The sequence below is a fragment of the Anoplopoma fimbria genome, chromosome 24 (genome assembly GCF_027596085.1).
Source record: "Anoplopoma fimbria isolate UVic2021 breed Golden Eagle Sablefish chromosome 24, Afim_UVic_2022, whole genome shotgun sequence".
NCBI lineage: Eukaryota > Metazoa > Chordata > Actinopteri > Perciformes > Anoplopomatidae > Anoplopoma > Anoplopoma fimbria.
The window spans coordinates 10,845,550-10,861,016 of NC_072472.1; positions in this window are offsets into that span (position 1 = coordinate 10,845,550).

Here is a 15,467-nt window from a genome sequence, read left to right on the forward strand (position 1 = left end):
CATTATCAAAGCACCTTTTATTGCCTGTTTGATACATCCATTGATTGACATTGATAGGGGCACAAATGATCACACAGTGGAGTGCATCGCCACTGCTCTGCAGCCAGAGTCATAGTGGGACAAAATCGTTAGTTCAGTAAACTTGAAGCCTGAGTGCTTCAAGTTGTGGTTACGCCCGTGAGACATAGCTGAGATGTGCCCCTGCACAGAGGCGGTGCAGTAATCTGTGTAAATTAAAATGACAGCGTATTTGTTGTGCGAGACTTATGTGAAAAATATCTGACGCACTTGCAGTCTAGATGGAGGGTTAGCCAATAGTGTGTTGTATTCATTCAAACATTACAGCAGTGGTCATTGCAGACACACCTGGCAGAGATCTGCTCTCTACTGAGTGCTCCTTTCTAGTTGTGGTTTTACATTAATTTTGTTGTATGTAACAGATCAAAATGGAAAGTTTCCAAAGACGTATCTCAAATCATTCTCTAATGGTTTAGAAGGTAGTATGATTCCACCATTTTTTTGCCCCTACTACCTGATATGTTCATACTATGGTTAATTGACATGAAGACTAAACTTTTAATAAAAACAGACAGCATAAAGGCTGAAATGCACTGGAAGCATATGAGCCATGCTTGTGCAAATTCTGGTCCATGACAACTTCAAACTTGGGTTTGATGTTTAAAAGTCAAAGTAGGACTTAAATGGATGTTGTAAGGCTAGCACACCTGTAGTGGTGTTACACATCTCGGGGGAAAATGACATCATGCAGGTTTTCTCGAGAGGCTACAAGAAGCTAAGAAGTGGATGAGGAAAAGGCCAGTTAACAAAGCTCTGAAGACTGACTTCAAGCTTAGTGGGTACAAAAAATTACATATTTGGACAGAGTATTTGAAAAAAAAAAAAAAAAGTCTGTTTGGACAAGCAGCTGGTATCCACATATATAAAGCAGAACGAGTCCATAGAAGAGACGTGTTGATAGATAAACATGCTAAATAAACATTACCTATCACTGTGTAACATCGCTGTGTCAATGGTGCTTCTTAGTCATAACGCATCATATGAGCAGCATCCAGCGATAAATGTCAACTGCATCCAGTGCGCTCTGGCCTTAATGACAGAATATGAGTTTACATGTATTTTCACATTTCAATAGGTTTGTTTATATTTGTAAACTATGTAAAGTAAACATTTTCATTACACATGGCTTGTATTTTTTAAAGAGTTGTGTTACAAAGATTAAAAAAAGCTTATTCTCCATCCATAAATTGTTTTATTCTTCAAAATTCTTTAAGAAAATATGTGAATATTCCCCAAATTAGACCGTTTTTAGATTGTATCTTCCCGGTAAGAGACTATGTACAGCACTATGTTTCTCATGCTAACCTTCTTTTAAAGACATATCAAACATGCCAAATAATTCTGACTGTCATGTGTAATAACTGTGATTTTTGTGACATAGTGGAACAGTGTGCCAATTTGGTAAAAGAAGAATAAAAGTCACATTGGAAATTTCCACGTATGACAAAAAAAATGCCTTTCAATGACCAAGAAATTACTGTTTTGTCTGAACATGTATCATTTGAGCATTTTCTTTTTCTGAACACTGTCAGTGGTTCAGGAAAAGACTGATGCAACCTATTGGGATTGGGAGTGTTGCTGACCAATTTAATGTCAATTTCAGTGCAAATTTGTAAGTTAATATCCTTTGTGAGATTTTTAAATACAAGCTGAAATATACAGCTGGACTTTAATTTGCTTTAATTAAATGCTGAATGGTGTAAACTGTAGATTAATGATAATACAGTGGTTTTCTTTTGCCCACAGCTACTTTGGACAAACTGAGCCAAGGATTCGTGTTTATATTTTACTTCAGACTGATGGAGGTGATTGCAGGGTCTTGGGGCTTCTACATCCTTAATGACACTATAGTGGCAGGAACAAGCTACAGTTTAATGATTTTGAGCAAAAAAAGAAGAAGCTGTAATGGAAACTGGCTTCCGACTTCAATTTAATTATAAAAAAACTCAGCATGAGGGCACAGGGCCTTTGTTTTTATGTCCAAATTCAGCCAGCTGTCTACAAAGTTTAGTTATGTTTTGTTAATCCTCCAGAGGAAAAAATATCTTCTGCATTTATCCGTCCTAACTATTCAGGACCAGTGGGACGAAATTCTGAGGGCAAAAGAACCATATCGGTGGTTTTCATGTTTTAGCCCTTTTACTACTAATCATATATCGGATACCTCTAAATGCCAGCTTAACATTCTGCAAACAAAGGTGCTGCTATCAGAAAGAACTCATATCTATACTTCAGGTATCATTGGTTTCTATTCACTTCTCTGTGTGAAAATCAATAGCAGGACCCTGAAACTGAAGCAGCTAAATGTAATTCAGACATCATTAGTTTGGTTTAAACTGTGAAATGTCAAAATGTCTTCAGAAAAAAAGACTTATTGACTTATTCATTGCAGAACTTAAACAAGTTTCCAAAGCTAAATTATATTTATGATAGCGTGGCATGGTGTTAGGGCAGTGATTCTTCATCTTATAAAAAACACGACATATAGCTTAAGGTATTTATTTACTTTGTCTGTGTTTTGAACTTATTGAGCGCCATTGCTGCACTGACAGTTTTTCCAACAGATGATGCATTCAGGTTTGGGACACACAGTTATTTTCGGTGGCACAATGAAGCCAAGTTGTTTTCGTCGTTCAGTCTAATAATAGAACGTATGGTGACTCTGAGTTGAGAGCGAAGATAACTGAGCTTTTTGAGCTTTGTTTACAGTAAAATATCTCTCCATCCCTGCTGTGACAGTCATTATTTCTTGCTGCAGATTTTTGTCAGAATGAAATTATTATAATTAATGCGGTTTCACGACTAATTGAATTTCAAACTACTGAAATGAATGGAAATCACCAGCTGTCTGGAACAGCAAATACTTAAAGAAGTCTAAAAAAATATTTCATGCATTTGTAATCAGCAAAAATGTAAAGTACACACTATTGATTTTTTGGGGGGCTAAAACTTGCAAACACACCGATATGATCCCCTAAAGGCAACAGCAGCAGTAGTCAACAACTGGCTGACCATTTTAAATTTGGCTTTAGAGGGAATAAGGAGCAAAAAACTGCTGCACTCCGAGCACAGTTCTGTTTGGGTTCAAACTCAGGACCTTCTTTTCCGTGAGGCGACAGTAATCACAACTGAGCCACTGTGCCGCCCCAGGAGGCTCTTGAGCTGCCTAATATCCCATCACCGTCCTCGTATTATATATAAGAGATAAGCAATTATGTTAATGCAGTTATTAATTAAGTAAATCAGTGCATTAATTTGCAGACAATCCTATGTCAACATACAGTACTTGTCCTCACATACTACATGGACTGCATTAATATGAACTCAGCCATGAACTCAGAATCTTAAGCACTGAGGTAAATTCGGTTTTCTTATTAATATGATAATTTGTGCAGCTAGAAACTCTACAGTCTATTCAGATCATCCTCCTTAGTTTCTCTTCAGTTTCTAATGTTCTGTTTTTGTTTTGTGTGTATAAATTTGTCTTCACACAGATACCCAGGTGTGTGTGTCACTGAATAAACATAAACCAGATTTACATAAAAAATGAACAATAGCACAAATCTTAAAGCCATCTTTTGGTGAATGTCCCAAGGCATAAGGTAAAAGGGATTTAGGTAAAAGCCAAGTGTATTAGGATGATACATTACCTGTGATTGTACTGCCTCATTGATTCTGTGATAGAGTTTACACTGAGGTACAAACATTCCTGTGAGAAGAAACATTATGCAGGCAGCTAAAGAGACAGCTGGAGAAGTTCTGTCTACAAGGTAAAAAGACTCAACTTCCCAGATGGTAACAGTGTAAAACTGTCATGATGTCCTTTAGGCATGTTAGGATTCTTTAAATATTTGTAATAATATTATGTATTTTTTCTTTTGGATAGTGCTGTGAAAAACTCTAAAAGGGACACGTCTGTCGTGTAGCAATGCCAGGTGGGTCTTAATTCTAAACATTTCAAATTGTCTTTCATTTTGGGAAAATTGATGCTAAGTATGAATACTGTAGCAATGACCAACGTTGTAATCTGTGTTCTGTTTTTGTTTTATTGTGACATACAGTACAATTTGGAGCTCAGCGATAAAACAGAAAGGAATATAGGTAGCTATATTGCAGACTTGGCCATTGGAAATCTCTTGGAGTGGAAAATGTTTTATATGTCTTCAAAACCAAAGTGAGTATTTTAAATTAGTCTTGAGGACGATTAACTAAGCCAGCAGTAGAATGCTATACATATCTGACGCTTCTCTAAAGAAGCCTATTAATCAAATGCCTGATTTTTAACAGTTTTTTTTTTGTTTGTTATAAATACCAACTGTTCATCTAGTCTCCTTCCAGCTCTGCTAATTCCATTTGTCATTTTTTACTGCAACCTTGCTCTACAAATGTTTTGAACTACTCCTGATCAAGCATAGCCAGATCTTCAGCCATCGAAAAGCATTTTGGGTAAGGTAAGGAAGTATTTCGCTGCTGCTAGATTGTCGTGTTGTCTCGCGAGATTACGCGATAATCACGGAGAGATCACATTCTATCTCATTAGGTTCGGTAAGCCGTTGCCATGGACCAATCAGCGTCCAGGGAGTAGCTAGTGGCACCTGTGGGCGTGGCTTAGGTGTGTTGTTGACGTTTTATTCATCCAATCACCTTGTATTTTTTTTAAATTGTCTGACCTTTTCCAAACAGTTTCTAAGGCTGGCTTCTGTTTAACAAACCGTCAGGTTGGGAAAGATTGTGGTTTTGGATCAATTTTATTAATCACATTGGGCCTCAAGTTGCTGTGGACTTTTTCTGCGTTAAACCAGGCCATAATCTTTACCTAACCTAACCCAAGTCCTGAGAGAGCTGAAATAACAACATAAAATGGTTTGATTGGTGATGGATGGAAATTCAGAAGAGCAACAGAGCAAGAAATTGTTATCTTACTGCTGTATTGATACCAAAGTAACGGCACCAACTAAACTGAGCTACAATCCAATCCACCTCTCTTGTACTTGAACAGTCTTTTTGGAGCTGTTTTTCAGCCAAAAAAAGTTTTAATTTTGCATTTGCAAATAGCACTGGGATACAAACACACTAGGAGAAGAAAGGACTTATTAGGTATAAAATATAAACTGCTGTTTCTTCAGTGTTGTGGTTAACTGACCATGTCCTTCCCCTTACTTTGTTAGCAAGTTAAGATGTCCCGAACTGTCTGATAAGAAAAGATGTAAGATGTTGTGTCTCTTAATGCAGGCTGGAGACAGTCATTGTTTAGTTTGAACTAGATAACTCAGAAGAGGTGCACACCTTCATCTTCTTTCTTGGGTATAATTGAAGCTAGAAAGATTGTTTCTTGAAGCAAACTCCATGCCACCACTGTTGTGTGGTGGTCTGTTTCCTGGTACCAATAAATGCATTCATTGTAAGACTAAGGACAGTGTTTTTCATTCAGCAAAATAGAAACTGACCTGAAAGTACCATTTTCATCATCAATTGGAATAAGAAATATTACTCAACTAACTGGACAGATTTCAAACATGGTCTTTAATATAAAATAAAAGTGAAATATGCATAGATAAAGCAGGGTCGACACCAAGGTGCCCTGTCCTGGTCGTCTATCGGCTTTTATCATCATAAGACACAACAGCGAATGATATCACCCCGAACCAGAAAGGGCAAACTAATGATCGAAATGTGTAGTTGTTGTTGTTGTTGTTGTTGTTGTTGTTGTTGTTGTTGTTTAAAAACTCATCTCAGCTAAGTTTTTGTTGCAATCATATCGTGGGATTTTTTTTACCAGTGATAGAACAGACTGTCCTTTAAAAGCTGTTGATGTTCCTTTGTGTTCATGATGGACATTTTCTGTTACCATGATGTGCTGAAAATGGACTTGAGACTTCAGAGGGATGTGTGCCACAGGGGTATTGCATTGCTTTTTCATTAAGGTGCATGTCCTGATAGTGGTCTGAGGGCAACAGCTGAATTTTGTTGAGTTTTTTCCCTCTTTTTTGAAAGTGCCTCCTAAGGTTATTAAATAGCTTTTGAACCATAGGCATCTGCCTGAGGCCCCTGCTCAAAAATGACTTGCCCAAAATGAATAGTGTATCTCTACAATGTCTATTTGAATAATCTTGATATCATCATAAAGTTAACATTTGTAAGATTTCTGCAGAGGTGTAAGCATCCGCATATATGTTACTGGGTATATGTAAATTAAGATGTAAAATGGAATAAATGAAAGATCTAATCTGCCTTACAAAACCTTACACTTTGTGGGCGAATATCCCTTTGAAATTATGCAGTTGCTGCCAATAACCTTGAGCAAATCACATTACAATACCCAAACATTCCCTGTGCACAAATGCTGATAAAGTGAACCAGATACTTTTGACATTTGGAAAATACGCTTTCTTTCTAGCTTTCTAGTATCTCCGCTGCTAAATATAAAGCAACTGCCAGCAGCTGTTTAGCTTAGCTTAACACAAAGACTGGTGTGTCTGCTGGCCTGAACTAACTGTTTTCTTCTCTGCTGCATTTGGGAATGATTTGCTCGGCTTAGTTAAAAAAAGATATCTGTAGATATGATCACATCAAATCAAACTTCATATTGTTGATTTATTTTCTCTCTCTTGACTTAAACTTCAGATCGGACAATTGTCTTTTGGGTATTGAATTAGCATGTTTTAGAATGAATGTGAACAGTGAGGTCAGCCATCCCTGCATGTTTTTTGGTTTTCCCATCATTATTTTCTCTTCTAGATTGCTTCATAAGTAGTTATTGCTGTGATTTTCTGAAATGGAAAGTCTCACCTCCCACTAGTACACATAGCAACATAGCTGCTGTTACAATGATCATGATTAACATTACTAGTATAAGACTATATTATGATGATGGATTTGTTGCTAATTATTCACAATTGTATCATCTACCACTCAATCAGTTCTTAGCAAAAATTACAAAACTCAAAGAAAAAGAATGCAATAAAATTTTAGCATTAAATCTTTCTGCAGAAATAACAACAGTCTCCAAACCTGTAGGCTACATACGATACCTGTGAAGCAGATTTCTATCAGACAAATAAAGAAAGACGGTGTGCAATTACTTTCATCCATGTGTGGGAGACCTTGATGTGCTCTGACATTCTGCAGAGGAAGTAGGCCTAATAATACTTTATGGTGATTGCATGTGAGATAGAGGAAAGGTTCTCCTGATGAAAATCTGTAACTGAATGAGATCTTACACTATGAGGTGAGAAATAAGCATCACTTATCAATAAAAGTGTTAATGTGAAGAATCTACAAGTGCTGCTCCCTGCAATTACTGAAATGCCCTTGTATTATTTGATTCTCTGTAGTCCATCATTTAAAAAGTAGACTATACAGTCGTGCATAATAAGGACATAATGTTTCAGTTTCATTTTTAATTACAGTTATTTTAACTTTCACGTCACCAGAAAAAGTGAAAAAGCGTACGCTTGTGTGTGTGGTTCAAGTGCTGAAATATACCTTATTTAGTGCATTAAATTTTATCAAAGTTAAACATCATTGATGAGACGTCAAAAAATCTAAAAGTAGCTTCTGAAGCAAACAAAAAAGTACCACACAATGTATAAAGCCACACATCTTGGTCAATGGGATCGATGAAAGGAAGTGTAGTGAGTAAATAAATGATTCTTTCAAAGTTATTTCAAGTATTTATTGTAAGTCAAATTAATTGGGAATATGACTCATTCAACAAAAACATAGTTTTACTGTCCTTGACTGCCTGCTCTAAAATACATCTTAAAAAGATAATAAAAAAGAAACCAATTTTAATTATCTGCCACCTTTGTTTCTTTTGAAGGCTTCTCTTCAGACATATGCCAAGGATTTTTACCGCTATGGTTCTGTTGGCCTATTGTTTAGTAAAGACTTTCTTCGACAAAGCATTTTAAAAACTGCAGTAAAATGAAAAACAATTATGTAGAGGGAACAAAGCAAAACAACTTTGCATTGTTCCAAATGTGTTTTAAAAAAGGGGTTAATTTGCTTCTTACTGCAGGTCCAGATCTACTTTTTTATCAGATAAAGCAACTAGAAAATAGCTATTGTTCTACCAATCTATTGTTTCAGCTGCACACAGTACGTATTTTCTATTTGGTCATCCTCATCTCTGTCAACAAAATATGGTTATCTCATCCTTTCTTTTCATTATCCAGGCATCTACCAAGTCTCTCTGACTAAATTGTTCAGAGCATTTTATCTTATTACACCAGTGAATAAAGCTGCACAAACAGCGGTGGAACAGGGTTTTTATGGCAGCCATGTAATGTTCAAATCATTAATCTAAGGCTTCTGTTGTGTGATGATTTCAGGCTGATGAGCTCAATCAAATATTGTTTGTTGTTTGGCATTGAAACTACAGTGTCACTGTTTTCCTTTTTGAATTGTGCATAAGTCTCTCTGTGTTTGTGGAGTTTGATAAATTGCTTTTCCATCGCAAATTTCCTGCATTCAAACCATTATTTCAGGGCTCAAACTTTGTTTTAGGTAAAAAATTATGATTATGTTAAGGGTTAAAGGTTTGGGGTTGGGGATGAAATGATGATTTTTGGGAAAATAGTAAGCATCACAAGATTGAATATAAATCAATTGAATCTCAACATCTGTTTGTGTTTTCAGAGGTCAGAGCTTGAATTCCTCCTGTGTGTTAAAAATGTGTTTGTTCAGAATGGGTCCAATGCCTGTGGTGTTACTACTTGCAGCTTTCTCAAGAAATGCTCTTACAAATTACTTCAAATTCGACACTGTGCACCTCTGGGACCTAAGCACACACTTGCCATGACATAGTTGCATCCCCTAGCGATGCTTAAGTAAACGAGAGGATAGAGAGCGAGCTGTACCCAGCATGCCCTTAATAAAGGTTCCCTCTCAAAACACAACACAGTGTGTACATAACGCACTACTAAAAAATAAGTCCCATGGATCTCAAGAGCTTGCGGTCAACACTGCACATCATTGGGTTCTAAGCAAAACACCCACCAAGAGTGAAGTCGATCAGATGAACGGTTGTCGACAAAATCGAATGACAGACATACAAACAGAGACTCCTTCCATTTAAGTTCAATGGATGAATAGAAGTATCAAAACTTTAACTTTTCTTAAGCTTAGATTTGCTATTTAGTTCCAAAATCATACAGGTTGATGATGTTTTTCTACCGTTTAGTTTCATAATATTTTGGCATTACTTATTACTTCCTGCATTGACGTCTTTGTATTTCATAATTAGCTTCCAACAGTCACCCTTTTCCACAATTCACTCAACAAAAAGGAACATGACGTTTAGTTAATCTCCAGTGAGAGTGGAACATTTCCCTTGTCGCTAACCTTTTGTGTAGAAAGATTATTTTACAAACTAAGCTTAAAGCTTAAATTTAAACAGTATGAAAAATGAAATGTAAAAATAAAAATTAGTGATTTTGCAAGGGTTTATTTCCCACCCTTAAAACCACAAGTTCTTGTTTTAACATTTTGATGTTAACAAAAATGACACAGCGGTGGAACAGGGCCTTTATGGCAGCAATGTAATGTTCAAATAATTGGCTTTTGTTTTGTGATGATTTCATGCTGATGATTGTTGTTTGGCATTGACACTTCACTCCTTCAGTCTTAGAGCGTCTTTATATGATAAAGTCTAACAGTGTCACTGTTTTCTTTTTGAATTGTGCATAAGTCTCTCTGTGTTTGTGGTGTTTGATACATTGCTTTTCCAGTGGACATTTCCTCCATTCAAACCATTATTTTAGGGCTGACTTTGTTTTGGGTAACAATAATTATTAGGTGAAGAGTTATCATTTCATTGGGTAATCATTTCATCCAGGTGTGTCTTTGCAGTCCAGAGTTAATTTTATAAAAATGCTTATTTAGCGTCCTAGCTGCAAGTGTTGGGTAAAGAGCTGTTATTTGTGCCTGAGACTCTTGGACTCTGCACTGATATTTATTTGACAAACATAGCCTCTCTGTTTGCAAAGATGAACATATCTCTCTGCAAACACAAACATATGCAGATGCTCACAATCACAATGCCTCATTGAATGCACCTCAGACTGCTGATGGCCTAAATGTTTGAAAAAGAGACAATTTGCACAATTTCTTCCATATGGACAATTGAAGCCCTCACTGTAGTGGCTCTGCATATAAACACTGCCCTACAGTGCTAAATATCCAGTATAAAAATTCTACAACTCTGGGCCTGCCAGGCTGCAATACACTGCTGCTAAAGTCAACACATTTTGTGAAATGAGTTTTCCTGAGAAATTCTGAAATGCAAATCTTGTTTTGTGCACGCAAATTTATGTGAACATTGTGTTCATCTACCATGGAAGGATTATGTGACAATGTCATAAATCGGACTTTGTGATAATAGTACGTTTGTAAGCTGAGGGCCAATCTCATTTTATTAACCATATAGGCTATAGCTGCAATGACACGGGTCATTGAATCTGTGCTGTACCGGATAGTTTTCACTGATGTCAGCATGAAATTGGCTGCTGTGGGTGGAAGGCTTTGGCAAAGGATCCAGGATGTTTTGATATCTCTCTATGAGAACTGACAGGGTGACTATGAGGTCTTAAGAGCAGATTTAAAGAAGGTAGCTGATCATAACAAGTGTTGAATTAAGTGCTTTCAGGAAGATGTTGTAGTAATTTTAAAAACACTGACCTTTAGGGAGAGGTTTATTTTCATCCAGATTCATCATTCTCCGCAGCTCCATCCATCTGAGTTTCTTCGTGTCCTCACAGTTCAGCCTCTGACCCTGTTTTGCTTAAAAGTTTCCCTTGACAAGCTTCACTGCCTCCTCTTGTATTTTGTTCCGTAACCATTTATTTCCCCCCGATGGCCTGTGGCCCATGTTGCACCTGCCCTACAATATCCCATCATGTCTGAGCTCTGACGGTGGCTGTTGGCTGTGTCTCTTCGTTTTCATTTTGCATCCTGCTGAAACAGTCCTGCAGCTCTAGACATTAAATCTTAAGACTCACAAATCTTTACATTTTACCTTCCTACACTTAAACGTTTCAATTACTTTGGATTGGTTTATCTCCCCTGCAATTACAAAGCCACACTAGGAAGGCATTAACTTCTGAATCTGCTGTTTGGCATTGTAAGGTTAAACTTCATAATCTTCCTAAGTTCTTGCTGGGCTTCTGCAGAGAATTAACGCCAGATAGTGGCAATCTAAATCTATTTAGGCCTCCTAGGTTAGACACTTAATTTATATACTCAGTGAGCATGCAGTAAAACTTCCATTTGATTGTGTTATTGGAGGAAAAAGGTGCCAAATGTTGGAGTTTTACAGTAATTGCGCTCTTGCCTTAGAAGCAGAGAAAACGAGACCTTCCTTTACCTGCAAGAAACATCAGAAACGATTCAACATACGATCCAAGGTACGGCCAGTATTCCCCCTATATTCCTGTCTGACCGTCCACCACTGGGAGGAATCCTGTTACGTATCCTTGTATTTGTCTACTGTAGGCTCACAGGTTGACATAAATAGTGTCCATAATACGACAGTTCTTTTTAAAAATGTACACCAACTTTTTCAGCATATTCCTGTAAGTCGCTTTGGATAAAAGCGTCTGCTAAATGACTGTAATGTATGCCATAACGTCACTCCCACACGGTGGCTCGCTGGCTAGCTAAGTAGATATTACGAAAATAAATTTGTCATATCTGTGGTTTTAAAACCTTTTTAAAATCGGATTTTTGGAAAGGTGTTTTTTCTTATATATTTAGGCACTACCAGTGCAAAAATATGCATGCTTCATCTCCTCTTTAAAGCCTTTTCCGTCCATATTTAACCTGAGTGGAATATCCTTGTATTTGTCTACTGTAGGCTCACAGGTTGACATAAATAGTGTCCATAATACGACAGTTCTTTTTAAAAATGTACACCAACATTTTCAGCATATGCAGGTAAATTTGTATGAACCATAGACCAAGCTATGGACCGGTTATCTCAGCAGCACAGGTACATTTGACACACTTTACACTGTCACCTGTACTATTACAAACACAGACATGTGGGTGAAAAACAGTGGAGCATTCCTTTAATGAGAATCTGACCATATGAGGACCAAATCTATCAAACCTGAAATCTCCGGTGACATTTTAAGACACCCCTGCTCTGGTTTTGATGAAGGATGACGCGTCATTATATTCTGTTGTGTCCTTGTCAGGCCACTATAATTAAGGGAAGTGGCCTCCAGCCCTTTGACACACACACACACACACACACACACACACACACACACACACACACACACACACACACACACACACACAAACACACACAGACACACACACTCAACCCTGAATGACCAGTTTGTTACGACAGCGCCCCTTATTCTCTTTTGTTGTTTATTTTGTGTGCAAAGCTTTTTAGTCAATCAATAATTCTGCTGCTTCAACACAAATGCTTTACAACAAAAAATGACATTATTATCTCATTTTCTATGAAAATGCAGAGCTGTTGCTCCTACAAAAGGGGCATAAACTGTTTTGAATTAATATGGTAGCATTTCATGTTGAAGAACATCTCCTTTGTTTTGTTAGCTCATTATTTTTGAGCTAACAAAACAAAGGAGAAAAAAATAATAAAAAGATTTGAAGATTGGTTGGATTTTTTTGTGTGTCTGAAATAATCTTAAAAAAACCTAAGTTATCTGCAAACGAAAGAATGTTTAGAGTGTTAACATATATAATAATTTGTTATGCTGGAAACCATTTAAATTATTTCAAAACAAACATGTTAATATCTATTGTAATACTGTATACTATAGAGGATTTCATAAATCAATATTCATTACTTTTATGTTTATACTTCCATACATTACATACTGTGTTGAAGAATGGATTTAAAGGGAATCCTATTGTTATACTTGTTAAGAGAGCTATAGGAACAAAACAACCTAAATAACATGATTAAGAAGGGCCAAGAATGATGATGTATTTTTTTTGATATTTCCACATGTCACCTGTTAATTAAATTAAAGGCTCTTAAATTCAGATACTTGGTAGATATTAAAACCGCATAAATCATATATAAGGTCAAAAACCAATTTACAACCTGAACAATACTAAAATACAACTTGAAAGTATCCAAAAGAACTTAAATAAGAGAAAGTCTGCATGGTTTGAGTTGTTGTTAAGGGCCCGAAAAAGTTTAAAACATGTATAAGAATAACTTAATGGAAAAACATCATTATTTTTTTCTTTGTTGTTTTTTCAATTCATCAAATGCTGTTAGAATGCAACTTTTTCATATTGCAACATTGACACAGAAGTATCAGGTTGTTTATCATTATTTTATACAGTCAAAACAATTCAACATTATAACTTATATTAAAGTTATGTTTGGCACATTACAAAACTGTTACAAATAATTGGACGAAATTGAACTAAGCTTTGAGTTTTGACCAGCTGCATTGACCATATAAAAATGTTTGGATGAAGATATAACGGATAGGAGAATAAAGCTTGGGGAAATAACACAGTCAGAGAGAGAGAAAGGCAGCGAGGGGGAGATGAGCCTCGGCCAAAACACAGCTGCTGGCTGAATAAGTAAAGCCACCTAGAGGAAGAACACAATCATGAGAGGAAGCAATTCCCACAGACGCTATCAAACACGTGAAAAAACAGGAGCATGGGAGAATGTGGGAAAGCTGCAGACACTTTTTTTTGCAAAAGTGAGAAGCAATTGAATGCACACAGAGCTACAGAGTAAAAAGGACTAATGCCTTTGTTTATTTTTGACAATTGCAGGCAAGCAATTTTGCGGATCTTGCACAAGGCAAAAGGCAGGAAGGAGAGGCATTTTTGAGGGGGTGTTGGTTGACGCGGTGGTGGAGGAAATGTTTCCGTGAATGAGCACATAGTGAGAGACACGAGGCAACAGATGGAGAGAAGAGGCCCAGAGAGAGATAGAGGAGGGGGGTGAAGCCCTACATCCACTGAATAACTATCAGAAACTTATTGAGAAGCAATAATGGGCTTCATAATTAGCCCCTGTAGACAATTTTAGACAAAAATTAGACAATGTATTGACATGTATGAGTCTATTTAGCTTGTGGTTATTATGCATGTGTGCTGATAAAAAATAATGCCAATTTTGATTTGATATTTAAACTGTAATGATTATTCTTCACCTGTGATTGCATTTGCATGTAGTGCTGAGCGACTGTATGTCATTATGCCTCATAACGTGCACCAAATTGCACATTCCACAACAATATACAGCCATAATGTGTCCGCTTGAAAAGAGGGGAGATGGAAAGGGCGAGGGACGGTGAAGGGGGGGAAATGAAGATGAAGTGTTTGATGTATGTCTCGAGAACAAGAATGGCCTTAATGATAAAACACTGACAATGAATAAGTCTGCCAGTGGACAGAGCAGGCCTGTCAGCGTAAGCATAAAAGGAGATGAGTGAGAGCTTTGCACTGTTAAACCTTCATGCTCCGGGATGCTCAGTGTTGAAGCCACAGAGGAGGCAAGGGAATATAAAACATAGCCATAATGAAGTGCTGGTATAAAAATGGCAGCACCCACTCTGTTTATCAACAAATATAATAAAAAATGAAAACATTATTTGGTCCTGAATCAGAAAACTCAATTTCAGTAAATGATTTGCAGCCGGCAGAATGAGATCAAAATCAAAACCTTGTTTACAATGTCATCCAATGACACTCATGTTTAAAGCGTTTTTAATTCATTATTTCACCAAATATATGAAATAACAATTATTTTGTCAGGAAAACAGCCTGAAGTGCAACAGAAACAATTTAGTTGTAACCGAGCCACTTAGCTGGATGAAGGTAGACGGGCAAAATTGCTGGTTTATTCAGCGTACATGTCGGGTCTCCAGCTTCATATGACAGGCCTTAATAAATCAAAAGCAGAGGTGGCTGATTTGAAGTGGTGTGTGTGTGTGTGTGTGTGTGTGTGTGTGTGTGTGTGTGTGTGTGTGTGTGTGTGTGTGTGTGTGTGTGTGTGTGTGTGTTATGCATTAATGACATTATGGGGACAAAAGCCTCTTCACACTCACACATTGTGGGGACTAGACTCCCACCTGAGGATGTTATTTTTAAAAAGGAACTGCAATTATTTTAAACATCTGTTTACGGGTTAGAGAGTACTACCTCATATGTAAAAGCAGTTTTATAAAGCCATTTTATTGCTCCAGAGGGAGCTGTGTGAAGTCTGATAAATTGCCTCAAGAGAAATCCCCTGCCAGCTGGAGGCTAGCAGTTTGAGGCTACGTTAGCCGCTGCTAGCATAACACACCGTAAACTCCGACAGAACTGGAATAGGCGCGCTGCATTGTGGGTAATGTGGGCATGAGACTTTGACAAGTAATAATAAATGCATGGAA